The following is a 14,919-nucleotide window of genomic DNA, read 5'->3' on the forward strand; positions in this document are numbered from 1 at the left end:
CAAGCTACCAGATCGATTTGTACTGGAGTGAAAGGGATGTTTTCGTCATCTAATGTTGCACTTCGGACCCAGCTACGTATAGCTGTAAACTATGTTCAACACATTCCATTCCATTATATAAATAAAAAAATTACATCAACATCAATCAATCAATCTTCATTCAAGTACTTAAGAGGCCCCCAGCCTATTGTACATGTGACAGAAATGTTGCACACAAGTTTAACTTATATTTACAGATTTGGTTCTACATAAGAATGCGTGGAATATGTATATGGCTACGTTTCTCATTATTAATTTATCTAGACTGGGTATCTAGAATTGGATCGCAACATTTGGATCGTTAAAGAAGTACACAGGAATATATTTTTTCTCACAATGGAGTACTATGGACATACAAGTAAAAAGTGATATTCATCCTCTATATCTTGCCAATTACACATTTCACCTAATCCTTCTGATCTTGGAGTTTTTGTGTATTTCCCACTATCGATGCATAAATGATTGGATGAACATCAACATCAATAAATTGCGGTATTTCTTTATATTTACATAAAGCAGATACTGTTCAATGAGTTTTCAACATTCTATAATATAAAAAATTATTTGATAATGTCAACGAAAATGACAATGATTGCAGATAAATATCTTTTACCCTCTGTAGAAAAGAGTTGGTAAATACACTTTCAGATTGTACAAATTGATCATACCAAAAATGTCCAAAACCACCATTGAATAACAGTTTTTCTTACCCAATTAGTCTTTCCATTCGTAACGTATAACATCATGATATTGCAACACTTCTTTGGGTATCTCGATGAACTCATTTTAAGGAGTTTCAGCCAGTACTTTATGACTTTCAGCTGTGAATATATGACCAGAGCAAATCTACCACATTCTCCATAAACCATGATAGATGTGTTGGGTTTTACACCGAGAATTTTTTTACATGCAAATAAGTGGACCTTTTCGATATCATTAAATTGTTTCAATCCCCATATTTCAGCACCGTAAAGTAAAATTGGGTTAATTATAACATCAAAGATCCTAAAGAATGACTTATAACTTATATCACAAGGATATGTATATTCTTTAATATACCAAATAAAACTTTTTTGGCCTGAACTGATGCTTCTCTTACATGAACAGACCAATTTAGACTGTTACTGACATAAACACTCAAATATTTAAAGTGTGTAATCACATTCAAACTTTCAGCTTTAAAGGACCTTTTGCATTTTTGGCAAGTTTGCCACAATTTTTGAATTCAATAATTTTTGGTTTTGACTCTATTAACTGTGCCACCAGCTGTGCTTGAGAACATGATAACATAATCTGCAAATAATAAAAGAAAGAGTTTTACAACATCTGGATGTAATTGAATGCCGTTTGTACAATTGTTTCCGATACTAATTCATTTATGAAGGAAAATAAAAATGGAATCAATATACATCATGGCGGACGCCAAATTTGCATTCAAACATATCAGACATCAAACCGGTGTCACGTTTTATCATTTGCATATAAACAACACAATAACTTCAACATTTTGGAACTAATTCCACGTGCAGTAAATATTCTCCATAGTTTACACCTGTTTATAGAATCAAATGCTTTTGAGTAGTCAACAAATTATCCATAAAACTTTCCCTCTTTTTTTGTTGATATAGCGCTGTACCAGAGAAAGTGTAGTATAAAGACATTATCAACTGTTGAATATCCTTCCCTAAATCGAGCCTGCGCTTCCGAAATTTTATCCATGGTATTGGCCCAAGAGACAAGTCTCTTGTTAATAATAAAAGTATATATTTTACTGAAGATACACAAGAGAGTTATCCTTCTGTAGTTGTTGACATCATTTGAAGCACCTGCTTTATGAAGCGGAATTAAAAAACCAATAGACCATGTTGCCGGGAAGTATCCCTCTTCAAACATCACATTAAATAACAATTCTAGGTATGGGACAAGTAGATCAGCCGAATGTATAAATAATTCAGAAATGGTGTCAGCTATTCCGGAAGATTTGTTACATTTTAAATGATGGATACTGTTTAATATTTCGTCTTTTGTTATAGGCATATTAAGAATATCCTCTTTAATATATTTAGTGACATCATCATTAGTACAGTCATCTTGTAAGATACTCGGAAAGTCGTCCGGCACAGTTGTTGTTTGCTCACCAGCAAACAAATCTCTAAAATGTGCAAACAAGTCATCAATCTTAATATAATTTTGAACATAATTCTTAAAATTCAAACTCTTAATCACAGACCAGTAATTCTTTATGTTCTTAATCTTATTCTCCATATATTGTTTTTTGCGTTCAAAATATTCATTGCTTTTTTGCCTGCATGCAGCATTATATTTGTTTCTTATGTAGTTGTAATCCTTTAAAGTGTGACTGTCCTTATGTGTTCTAAACCTATTCAGCACCCTACATCTTTTACGTTTCAACAGTTCACATTCAGTATCAAACCATTCGTTATTGTATTTACTTCTTCCAACTGGCTTCTTCATATCATTTGCCGTGACACATAATGTATCTGTAATACACTCTATACTTCTATCAATGTCATTAAAAAACCATATCAACATATTTATCCAGTAATTCTTGTATATGATCGGACAGCATATTTTCCCTAAATAATTCTAACTTTTCAGAGTCCCATTTAAATTTAAATGAATTTTGGATAGAAAAGTCATTGGCAAGCTCAGACACTGCCACAGATGCAATTATATAATCTATTACACTTGCCCCATTTTGCCCAATGAATGTATATTCCCAAATTTCACGGTCAGTTCCTGATCTTCCGTTCATGACATGAATGTTGCATAACGAGCACCACTATAACAAACATTTACCAAAGTTGTTTACATTTTTATCACTTGAGAAACGATTTAAACTAAAATAATCGCCCATTAAATCCCAGCTTGAGATAAACCACAGGAGATGACATATTCCCTTCAGTTTGGTGCAATTCGGAAATGAAGCTACTTATATCCCACTTGTGGTTCACTGCAATTGACGACCTTCAGTTTAGTGAAGAAAAAAATATTCATGTATTTTACAAAATCCCAAAATCCCCCAAAATGCACCAGTTCACCACTATACGGTTCTGTATATCAAGTTTCGTCTGGAAATATTTATCGCTTCTGCTCAGGAAGTACTACCCTCATTTTCAGTAAAGTCCGACTTGTTATGAAAACATAATATATACATATCTCCCAAATCATTAAAAGGCACCATTTCACCACTAGACTTATCTGCACAGAAAGTTTCATCTTGAACTATTAAACAGTTTAGAAGTTCTGCTCAGGATACGAGCACTATCTTCGTTTTCAGTCGAAGTCCAACTTCAAATCTTTGAAAGGCATTAGAAGTGAAACACATAAGGAAGAGAATTTAAGGATGTCAACTTCCTTATTATGAGGAACACAACGTTTCGGAGTATATGCTTACTCCTTCATCAGGTTAATGAATGACATGAGGCAGAGAGCATATATATGTACATATCAATCATTCACCTGATGACGGAGTAAGCATGTACTTCGAAACGTTGTGTTTCTCATAATAAGGAAGTTGACATCCATAAACTCTCTTCCTTGAAGTCCAACTTGTCATGAAAAAATAAAAAGTAAAAAACTTCCAAAATCATCAAAATGCACCTGTTCCCCACTAGACTGATCTATATAGCCAGTTTCAACAAGAAGGTTTTTGGAGTTCTGTTCCGGAAACGGAAAACAACTTGTTTTCCTCATGAAAATTATGAAAACAAAACAAAAACCGGGGGTATAAAACCCTCTTCTTTATTGTAAGGAAAGTCATGATAAATGCTTTCTGGACAGTGGACAAACAGCCGTAAAGGAGACTAGACTCGGGTCACTGGAATTTTGATTCCAGTGATCCAAAATCTATATATTATTGTGTCGGTTCCTTATAATGATGTGTAGTTGATGAAGACCTTTATTACTAACAGACAGTGTATCAGGCTGTCTCAGTCACTAGTCACAATTTCCAGACCAAGACTGAGATGGAACCCTGTCGTAGAGTCATCCTTTAATGAATGCATAGCCCCGGGTTCTGGTTAATTACCAACACAGTAATACATTAGTGTGTTCTAACTGCATTCGGAATGATCACTAAATTATTCAGAATGTTGTTAACCTCCGTCACACCTGATGCAGAAATATCAATACATGGAGGAATACATCACAGGAATAATCTGACTTGACAGAATGACAGAACATTAATGTCTATTCTGAATGACAAATGTACTTATTGTATGTAATAACCTCTTGACGCAAAGAGTAGTTGATAACAGACACTTTGTCTAACCATTAATTGGAATCTGAGCGACAAAACCTCTACTTTGTTTTAAGCAGTCTCTACTATAACAACCTCTTGACACAAGGAAATCGTACATTACACGCACTTTGTCTTACCAATAATGGCACAAAACCCTTTCCAGTTATAAGCAGTCTCTGCTATAAAACCTCTTCACACAAGGAAATGGTCCATTACACACACTTTGTCTTTGTCACACAGCGACAAAACCCTTTCTATTGTTATAAGCATTCTCTACTATAACAATCTCTTCACACAAGGAAATCGTACATTACACGCACTTTGTCTTACCAATAATGGCACAAAACCCTTTCCATAGTTAAAGGGGACTCTGCTATAAAACCTCTTGACACAAGGAAATGGTCCATTACACACACTTTGTCTTTGTCACACAGCGACAAAACCCTTTCCATTGTTATAAGCATTCTCTACTATAACAATCTCTTGACACGAGGAAATCGTACATTACACACACTTTGTCTTACCAATAATGGGAACATCAGCGACAAAACCCTTTACAGAGTAATAAGACATCTCTACTATAACAACCTCTTGACACAAGGATATCGTACATTACACACACTTTGTCTTACCCAATAATGGGACAAAACCCTTTCCATAGTTATAAGCAGTTTATGCTATAACAACCTCTTGACACAAGGAAATCGTACATTACACACACTTTGTCTTACCAATAATGGCACAAAACCCTTTCCATAGTTATAAGCAGTCTCTGCTATAACAACCTCTTGACACGAGAAAATCGAACATTACACACACTTTGTCTTACCAATAATGTGACAAAACCTTTTCCATTGTTATATGCAGTCTCTGCTATAACAACCTCTTGACACAAGGATATCGTACATTACACACACTTTGTCTTACCAATAATGGGAACATCAGCGACAAAACCCTTTACAGAGTAATAAGACATCTCTACTATAACAACCTCTTGACACAAGGATATCGTACATTACACACACTTTGTCTTACCAATAATGGCACAAAACCCTTTCCATAGTTAAAAGTAGTCTCTGCTATAAAACCTCTTGACACAAGGAAATCGTACATTACACACACTTTGTCTTACCAATAATGGCACAAAACCCTTTCCATAGTTAAAGGGGACTCTGCTATAAAACCTCTTGACACAAGGAAATGGTACATTACACACACTTTGTCTTACCAATAATGGGAACATCAGCGACAAAACCCTTTCCATTGTTATAAGCATTCTCTACTATAACAATCTCTTGACACGAGGAAATGGTACATTACCCACACACTTTGTCTTACCAATAATGGGAACATCAGTGACAAAACCCTTTACAGAGTAATAAGACATCTCTACTATAACAACCTCTTGACACAAGGATATCGTACATTACACACACTTCGTCTTACCAATAATGGGACAAAACCTTTTCCATTGATATAAGCAGTCTCTGCTATAACAACCTCTTGACACAAGGAAATCGCATATTACACACACTTTGTCTTACCAATAATGGGACCATCAGCGACAAAACCCTTTACCGAGTAATAAGATATCTCCACTATAACAACCTCTTGATACAAGGATATCGTACATCACTTACACTTCGTCTTACCAATAATGTGACAAAACCCTTTCCATAGTTATAAGCAGTCTCTGTTATAACAACCTCTTGACACAAGGAAATGGTACATTACACACACTTTGTCTTACCAATAATGGGAACTTCAGCGACAAAACCCTTTACAGAGTAATAAGACATCTCTACTATAACAACCTCTTGACACAAGGATATCGTACATTACACACACTTTGTCTTACCAATAATGGCACAAAACCATTTCCATTGTTATAAGCAGTCTCTCCTATAACAACCTCTTGACACAAGGAAATCGTATATTACACACACTTTGTCTTACCAATAATGGGAACATCAGCGACAAAACCCTTTACAGAGTAATAAGACATCTCTACTATAACAACCTCTTGACACAAGGATATCGTACATTACACACACTTTGTCTTACCAATAATGGCACAAAACCATTTCCATTGTTATAAGCAGTCTCTACTATAACGACCTCTTGACACAAGGAAATCGTACATTACACACACTTTGTCTTACCAATAATGGGACAAAACCCTTTCCATAGTTATAAGCAGTCTCTGCTATAACAACCTATTGACACAAGGATATCGTACATTACACACACTTTGTCTTACCTATAATGGGACGATCAGCGACAAGATCTCTGCAAAGACAGTCCATCGTGCGATTTGAACTATGAAAAAAGCATGCCTATATAAATCATTTTCAAATAGTGATGATACCAGATAGTCGCGAAAAGGTGGGCGTATCCATTGTTGGCATCCGTCACAAACACATGCACAGGCAGGTAAATTGTTCACCTGAAAGAACATGCTGAGTGCGGCGTTTAACAACAAACAAAACCAAAATTCAAACACACACAGATACTCTCTCTCTCAAACACACACACTCTCTCTCACACACAAACTCACTCACATTCACAATTACACACACACACACACACACAAAAAAAAAAAACAACAACAAACAAACAAAAAACAAAACAAAACAACAACAACAAAACAAAACAAAACATTTTTGTCCCTCTGAATCCTTTTACATAGATATTAATATGATGATGCAGTTTCACTGGTCTTCTTTTATTTCTAGTTCAGGTGGGTGAATCTACGGCAAGGAATGACCATACGCCTGGAACATAGGTTAAACTTATCATTCTCTTATTTTCATTTTGTCATCCCCAGCAGAAATGCTGACTAGACACAGAAACAGATCAGGGAGGAGGGGGCCACAGATGGTTTCCCGAGAGGGACGCCCACCTCTTGCCTAAATGCCCTTTCCCAAATGACACATAGACACATGACACATTTGTGAGATGTCCAGCATTTCTCGTACTTTTTTCTCAGATCAAACGTACCTTCATTTTTGACACATTGCCCTGGAGATTTAAAGACAGAGATGTAACTGTTTGTAGACAGAGATTTAACCAGTTGGAACAAGTACACACATTTCATGGATGACAGCTGGCTAGGGTAGACTAGGTTTGTTCCAATTCTGTTTCCTCCTTTTCAGTGTGTGCATTCTACCAATGACTTCACCCACGCTGAAATACATTTAACAAATACTTCGTCTCCTTGACGAATGATCCGAAATCGAAAAATTAATAAACGGAACTTTCCTACATTGTCTGCATGTCTAAGTGTGGAGAAGGAGTGTACGGCGTCTTTGTCGATACTTTGCTTGCTATGATTCAGGAATTGAGCATGAATATATCTCTATGTATTTTTCATTGTGCTCATCCGTGCGTATATTTAATGATGTGTGTTTCCATTACCTATGGTTAGATAAAAACACTATGGTTTACAGTGGTTATGTTCGACAAAGCATACAGGATATTATACGTGGAAAGTTACTGTAATCAGGGTGACAAGAATCTAGCATGGAGACATGGCCACACCTCTTGTGTACTGGATACCATGACTCCATACATCCCCACACAACGTAAGATATGTTGCGGGGTCCAGCAAATGTCACCAACTCTCTTTCTCAAAGATTAAAGATAATCCTTTATACAACCAATGAAGGGTTTTCTATATATTCACAAAACGCATTTGACACAAGTGGAATAAGTGCCATGTGTTTTATCAAACACTTTTGCTTGAATTTTGCAATCCCAGAAAAGAAAAGAAAAGAATCTGCAATATTCCACCTGTCTGACGGAGGTCTGTAAATAATTCAGGACCAGTGATTGATGTCATGAGCATCCATCCATGCAATGGATATTATCTGCACCGGTATGAACATCTGGAGCGTGCACTAAGCGGGTATTGAATTCATGAATGGAATATATTTCATTATTACCCTGACTATTATTATGAATTAGAATATATTTTCTTTGTCTTGTTGCTCTGAACGTTTTTGTACATATACGCAGCAAACAAATGAAGGACTAAAAGTAAACATTTTGACTAAAATATATAAAACAACAACAGCAACGGAGTATAAAGTTTTTATTGATGTAGACACATTTACAGTTCATTGAAATGTCACAAAGATATGAAGTTTCTTATGTCATGATTTAAAGTGTACCCCGCAATATCGAAATCACTTAATCAACATGTGAACACTGTCATGACAGAACACTATCAAAGCATCGAGAAAGTAAAATGACTGCAAATAACAACTTTTGTGACGATTTGACTGACCCTCTTCCAATATAGGTGCCTCTCTGCAGGCATAGTGAATCCTATCAATATCACCAGTGATAAGACAGGTGAATAAATATCCGCTCTCTTTGATGACTTGCTTCAAGGGCGGATCCATTATTTTTTAAAGGGAGAGGTCCAAAATATCAAAATACCCTCTCAAATAATTTTACTGCATACAACATGCTGCCCCTGCCCCTACCCTACATGGTTGGATGGTGAACAGCTGATTTGGAAGCTTTATATTTGACATTCAGGTCTTGAAAAGCAGACTGCTAAAGAGCTGAAAGAAGGCAGTATAATGTTTAAGCGTGCAATGTAACTCATACTACAATGGCCTGGAGAGTGGTGTTAAGTAGAACATTGCTATGGATAATATCCTGCCTTACAATGTTTGAAGATCCTGCAGTTTGAAGATCCTCCAGTGCTGAGAAAGATGGATGGTATGCAATGAACTGAAGCACGTCCATAGTATATGACTGTTTACAATAGTTTCTTGGTGGTTTTAATGTGTTCGGTCCGGTACATTAAACCTACCCTGTTATGTGCTGCAAAACGAATATATTTCTTTAACATTTTCAGCATCTCTGCACTTGTACACAGAATATGAAATTCAAAATTAACACATCGTTTGTATTAATTTTAACAAAATCAATAAATGCACTATCGTTTCACTGGTTTTTCTGGTCATCGATCACTTCCTTGTCTGGTCGACATCGCAAGGCAGCGTCAGGCAATCAGTACTTACTTTTTGATGGAGTGGATTGATGATTCTTGAGATAAAGAAGAATCCTGAAAATGGGAACTTTTGTTATACTTGAAATACATTCGGTGTACGAAGTTATTCAGCAACCCGAGTGGAGAAAATGTGAGGAATATCCATTTTAACCATGTCAAGTCTATTTGATTGGTCCTGGCGGTGTGGCGTCAGAGGGTGTTGTGGTGATGGATGCATAGGTGTCCTTTTATTCTGTGTTTTGAGCAAGTTTTGAACAGTTTTTCTCTCTCATTTGTTGTTTTCTGGACAGTCTTCAGAGAAAGATAAGGGACTTCAAGAGCAGTTTGTGTACTTGTTATATTTACTGTTACAGTCTTCGATACTCTCACTACACTAAGCTCATGTAACGGACTTTATGTAGGTATTTACACCATGGCCATGTGGCATTTGAAAGATTGCAAAGGGTTTGGAATGTTGACTTCAACATTGATATTACAATAACCTGGCTTTGGAGCATGGAGTAGAAAACGAATAGAGGTAAGTATTTGCTAGCGTTTCAGAAAGTATGCGGGTTGTGATTATTTTTACGTAGGTAACACTTTGTTCTTGGGACCGTTTCTAACCTGGAATCCCGACAGGAAGAGAAGCACAGCTTGTTGGAGGCCTATTTGTACCATTACACTAATCAACCTTAGCCATGTGTTAATTACAACAAAAATCACCAACTGTCTTCATTTGTTAATAACCATAAAAGCATAATTTTCTGATTACCTCATCGAACCCTGAGGTTCCACGGAAAGACAGGCATAGGCTGCACAGAACACCACAGTCTCTATTTCTTCCATGCAACCCTCAGAGAGGTCTGTGGAAAGTCTAATTAGCTGTACATGGTCGCCTCGATGGTGCAGCAAATTTACAAACGTCAATCAATTCGGACAATCAGAGCGCCTTATTTCTAAAGTGATCTGGACCAAGGCAGTTACATTTTACTTCCTGTGACATCCAGTGTTGCATACGGGAAGTGAAGGCTGACAGCAGTTGCAAATAAAAGCAACAAAACCCTGTTCATATTCCTTAGAAATCTCTGCTAAAAGCAAAGTCGATGTACGATTATATCATGAGCATGTGTTTATGAATAACTACCAAATCGTGATGATACCAAGTGTTCTCGAAAAGGTGAACACCTCCTGCCCTATCAGTGGCACCTGTGACAAACACATACAACGGCAAGAATTGTATGACGCTCTATGAAATCTTGGTAGGAAGAGCATGCTCATTTGTACCTCAAAATGTGAACTGTAGACACCAAGGGCTAGAGCTGCAGGAATATTGCTCGACATAAAGGGAAAATTGACTATTGGAAAGTTGAAGTCATCTTGTCCTACAGACCCGTGTAGATCCGTGTTATAATAGGTCATCAGCAATCCATGCTTGCCGTAAAAAGGCGATTGTACTTGTTGTAAGAGGCGACTAACGGGATCGGGTGGTCAGGCTCGCCGACTTGGTTGATGCATGTCATCGTATCCAAAATGCGTGGATCGATGCTCATGATGTCATGTACTGGAGTGTCTGGTCCAGCCTCGATTATACACAGACCGCCGTCATACAACTGGAATATTGCTGAGTGCGGCGTTACAACAAACACTATTATTGAGTATCTGCAAATAGATAGCACGGGACCGAATGTGTTACACAATGAGAACTCCTCTTCCTGGAAAGAGGTAAAAAAATGTGCAACGTGGTTTACACTGACAGATCGAAGTTCATTCTAAATGCTGCTGATTAAAGGTTCTGAATTTACAGAGGCGGGGAACGGGGAGGCATCGTAGTAGTGCCTGGCATAGCCAGTAGGGGAGGAAGCATCATAGTGTGGGTTTACCGATGTTTGGGAGGAATCATCATAGTGTGGGATTACCTATGTTTGGGAGGAAGCATCATATTGTGGGTTTACCTATGTTGGGGAGGAAGCATCATAGTGTGGGTTTACCTATGTTGGGGAGGAGGCATCACAGTAAGGGTTTACGTATGTAGAGGAGGAAGCATCACAGTGTGGGTTTACCTTTGTTTGGGAGGAAGCATCATAGTGTGGGTTTCCCTATGTTGGGGAGGAAGCATCATAGTGTAGGTTTGCCTATGTTGGGGAGGAAGCATCATATTGTGGGTTTACCTATGTTGGGGAGGAAGCATCATATTGTGGGTTTACCTATGTTGGGGAGGAAGCATCATAGTGTGGGTTTACCTATGTTGTGGAGGAAGCATCATAGTGTGGGTTTCCCTATGTTGGGGAGGAAGCATCATAGTGTAGGTTTGCCTATGTTGGGGAGGAAGCATCATATTGTGGGTTTACCTATGTTGGGGAGGAAGCATCCTAGTGTGGGTTTACCTATGTTGTGGAGGAAGCATCATAGTGTGGGTTTCCCTATGTTGGGGAGGAAGCATCATAGTGTAGGTTTGCCTATGTTGGGGAGGAAGCATCATATTGTGGGTTTACCGTATGTTTGGGAGGAAGCATCATATTGTGGGTTTACCTATGTTGGGGAGGAAGCATCATAGTGTGGGTTTACCTGTGTTGGGGAGGAAGCATCATAGTGTGGGTTTACCTGTGTTGGGGAGGAAGCATCATAGTGTGGGTTTACCTGTGTTGGGGAGGAAGCATCATAGTGTGGGTTTACCTGTGTTGGGGAGGAAGCATCATAGTGTGGGTTTACCTGTGTTGGGGAGGAAGCATCATAGTGTGGGTTTACCTGTGTTGGGGAGGAAGCATCATAGTGTGGGTTTACCTGTGTTGGGGAGGAAGCATCATAGTGTGGGTTTACCTGTGTTGGGGAGGAAGCATCATAGTGTGGGTTTACCTGTGTTGGGGAGGAAGCATCATAGTGTGGGTTTACCTGTGTAGGGGAGGAAGCATCATAGTGTGTGTTTACCTGTGTTGGGGAGGAAGCATCATATTGTGGGTTTACCGATGTAGGGTAGGGAGCGTTATAGTGTGGGTTTACCTGTGTTGGGGAGGAAGCATCATAGTGTGGGTTTACCTGTGTTGGGGAGGAAGCATCATAGTGTGGGTTTACCAATGTTGGGGAGGAAGCATCATATTGTGGGTTTACCGATGTAGGGTAGGGAGCGTTATAGTGTGGGTTTACCTTTGATGGGGAGGAAGCGTCAAAGTGCGGTTAACCTATGTTGGGGAGGAAGCATCATAGTGTGGGTTTCCCTATGTTTTGGAGGAAGCATCATAGTGTGGGTTTACCTTTGATGGGGAGGAAGCATCATAGTGTGGGTTTACTTATGTTGGGGAGGAAGCATCATAGTGTGGGTTTACCTGTGTTGGGGAGGAAGCATCATGTTGTGGGTTTACCTTTGATGGGGAGGAAGCATCATAGTGTGGGTTTACTTATGTTGGGGAGGAAGCATCATAGTGTGGGTTTACCTGTGTTGGGGAGGAAGCATCATAGTGTGGGTTTACCTTTGATGGGGAGGAAGCATCATAGTGTGGGTTTACTTATGTTGGGGAGGAAGCATCATAGTGTGGGTTTACCTGTGTTGGGGAGGAAGCATCATAGTGTGGGTTTCCTTATGTTGGGGAGGAAGCATCATAGTGTGGGTTTACCTTTTATGGGGAGGAAGCATCATAGTGTGGGTTTACCTATGTTGGGGAGGATGCATCATAGTGTGGGTTTACCTATGTTGTGGAGGAAGCATCATAGTGCGGGTTTCCCTATGTTGGGGAGGAAGCATCATAGTGTAGGTTTGCCTATGTTGGGGAGGAAGCATCATATTGTGGGTTTACCTATGTTGGGGAGGAAGCATCCTAGTGTGGGTTTACCTATGTTGTGGAGGAAGCATCATAGTGTGGGTTTCCCTATGTTGGGGAGGAAGCATCATAGTGTAGGTTTGCCTATGTTGGGGAGGAAGCATCATATTGTGGGTTTACCGTATGTTTGGGAGGAAGCATCATATTGTGGGTTTACCTATGTTGGGGAGGAAGCATCATATTGTGGGTTTACCTATGTTGGGGAGGAAGCATCATAGTGTGGGTTTACCTGTGTTGGGGAGGAAGCATCATAGTGTGGGTTTACCTGTGTTGGGGAGGAAGCATCATCGTGTGGGTTTACCGATGTAGGGTAGGGAGCGTTATAGTGTGTGATTACCTATGTTGGTCGGGGAGCATCATAGTGTGGGTTTACCTTTGATGGGGAGGAAGCGTCAAAGTGCGGTTAACCTATGTTGGGGAGGAAGCATCATAGTGTGGGTTTCCCTATGTTTTGGAGGAAGCATCATAGTGTGGGTTTACCTGTGTTGGGGAGGAAGCATCATAGTGTGGGTTTACCTATGTTGGGGAGGAAGCATCATCGTGTGGGTTTACCTTTGATGGGGAGGAAGCGTCAAAGTGCGGTTAACCTATGTTGGGGAGGAAGCATCATAGTGTGGGTTTCCCTATGTTTTGGAGGAAGCATCATAGTGTGGGTTTACCTTTGATGGGGAGGAAGCATCATAGTGTGGGTTTACTTATGTTGGGGAGGAAGCATCATAGTGTGGGTTTACCTGTGTTGGGGAGGAAGCATCATAGTGTGGGTTTCCTTATGTTGGGGAGGAAGCATCATAGTGTGGGTTTACCTTTTATGGGGAGGAAGCATCATAGTGTGGGTTTACCTATGTTGGGGAGGATGCATCATAGTGTGGGTTTACTTATGTTGGGGAGGAAGCATCAAATTGTGGGTTTACCTATGTTGGGGAGGAAGCATCATAGTGTGGGTTTACCTATGTCGAGGAGGAAGCATCATAGTGTCGGTTTACCTGTGTTGGGGAGGAAGCATCATCGTGTGGGTTTACCGATGTTGGGTAGAGAGCATTATAGTGTGTGATTACCTATGTTGGGTAGGGAGCATCATAGTGTCGGTTTACCTTTGATGGGGAGGAAGCGTCAAAGTGTGGGTTAACCTATGTTGGGAAGGAAGCATCATAGTGTGGGTCTACCCCTGTTGGGGAGGAAGCATCATAGTGTGGGTTTACCTATGTTGGGGAGGAAGCATCATAGTGTGGGTTTACCTATGTTTGGGAGGAAGCATCATAGTGTGGGTTTACCTATGTTGGGGAGGAAGCATCATAGTGTGGGTTTACCTATGTTGGGGAGGAAGCATCATAGTGTGGGTTTACCTATGTTGGGGAGAAAGCTTCATATTGTGGGTTTACCGATGTTGGGGAGGAAGTATCATAGCGTGGGTTTACCTATGTTGGGTAGGGAGCATCATAGTGTGGGTTTACCTTTGATGGGGAGGAAGCGTCAAAGTGCGGTTAACCTATGTTGGGGAGGAATCATCATAGTGTGGGTTTCCCTATGTTTGGGATGAAGCATCATAGTGTGGGTTTACCTTTGATGGGGAGGAAGCATCATAGTGTGGGTTTACTTATGTTGGGGAGGAAGCATCATAGTGTGGGTTTACCTGTGTTGGGGAGGAAGCATCATAGTGTGGGTTTCCTTATGTTGGGGAGGAAGCATCATAGTGTGGGTTTACCTTTGATGGGGAGGAAGCATCATAGTGTGGGTTTCCTTATGTTGGGGAGGAAGCATCATAGTGTGGGTTTACCTTTGGTGGGGAGGAAGCATCATAG

The sequence above is a fragment of the Haliotis rufescens genome, unplaced genomic scaffold, assembly GCF_023055435.1.
Source record: "Haliotis rufescens isolate VD_foot unplaced genomic scaffold, xgHalRufe1.0.p SCAF_13, whole genome shotgun sequence".
In the NCBI taxonomy this organism is placed as follows: Eukaryota; Metazoa; Mollusca; class Gastropoda; order Lepetellida; family Haliotidae; genus Haliotis; species Haliotis rufescens.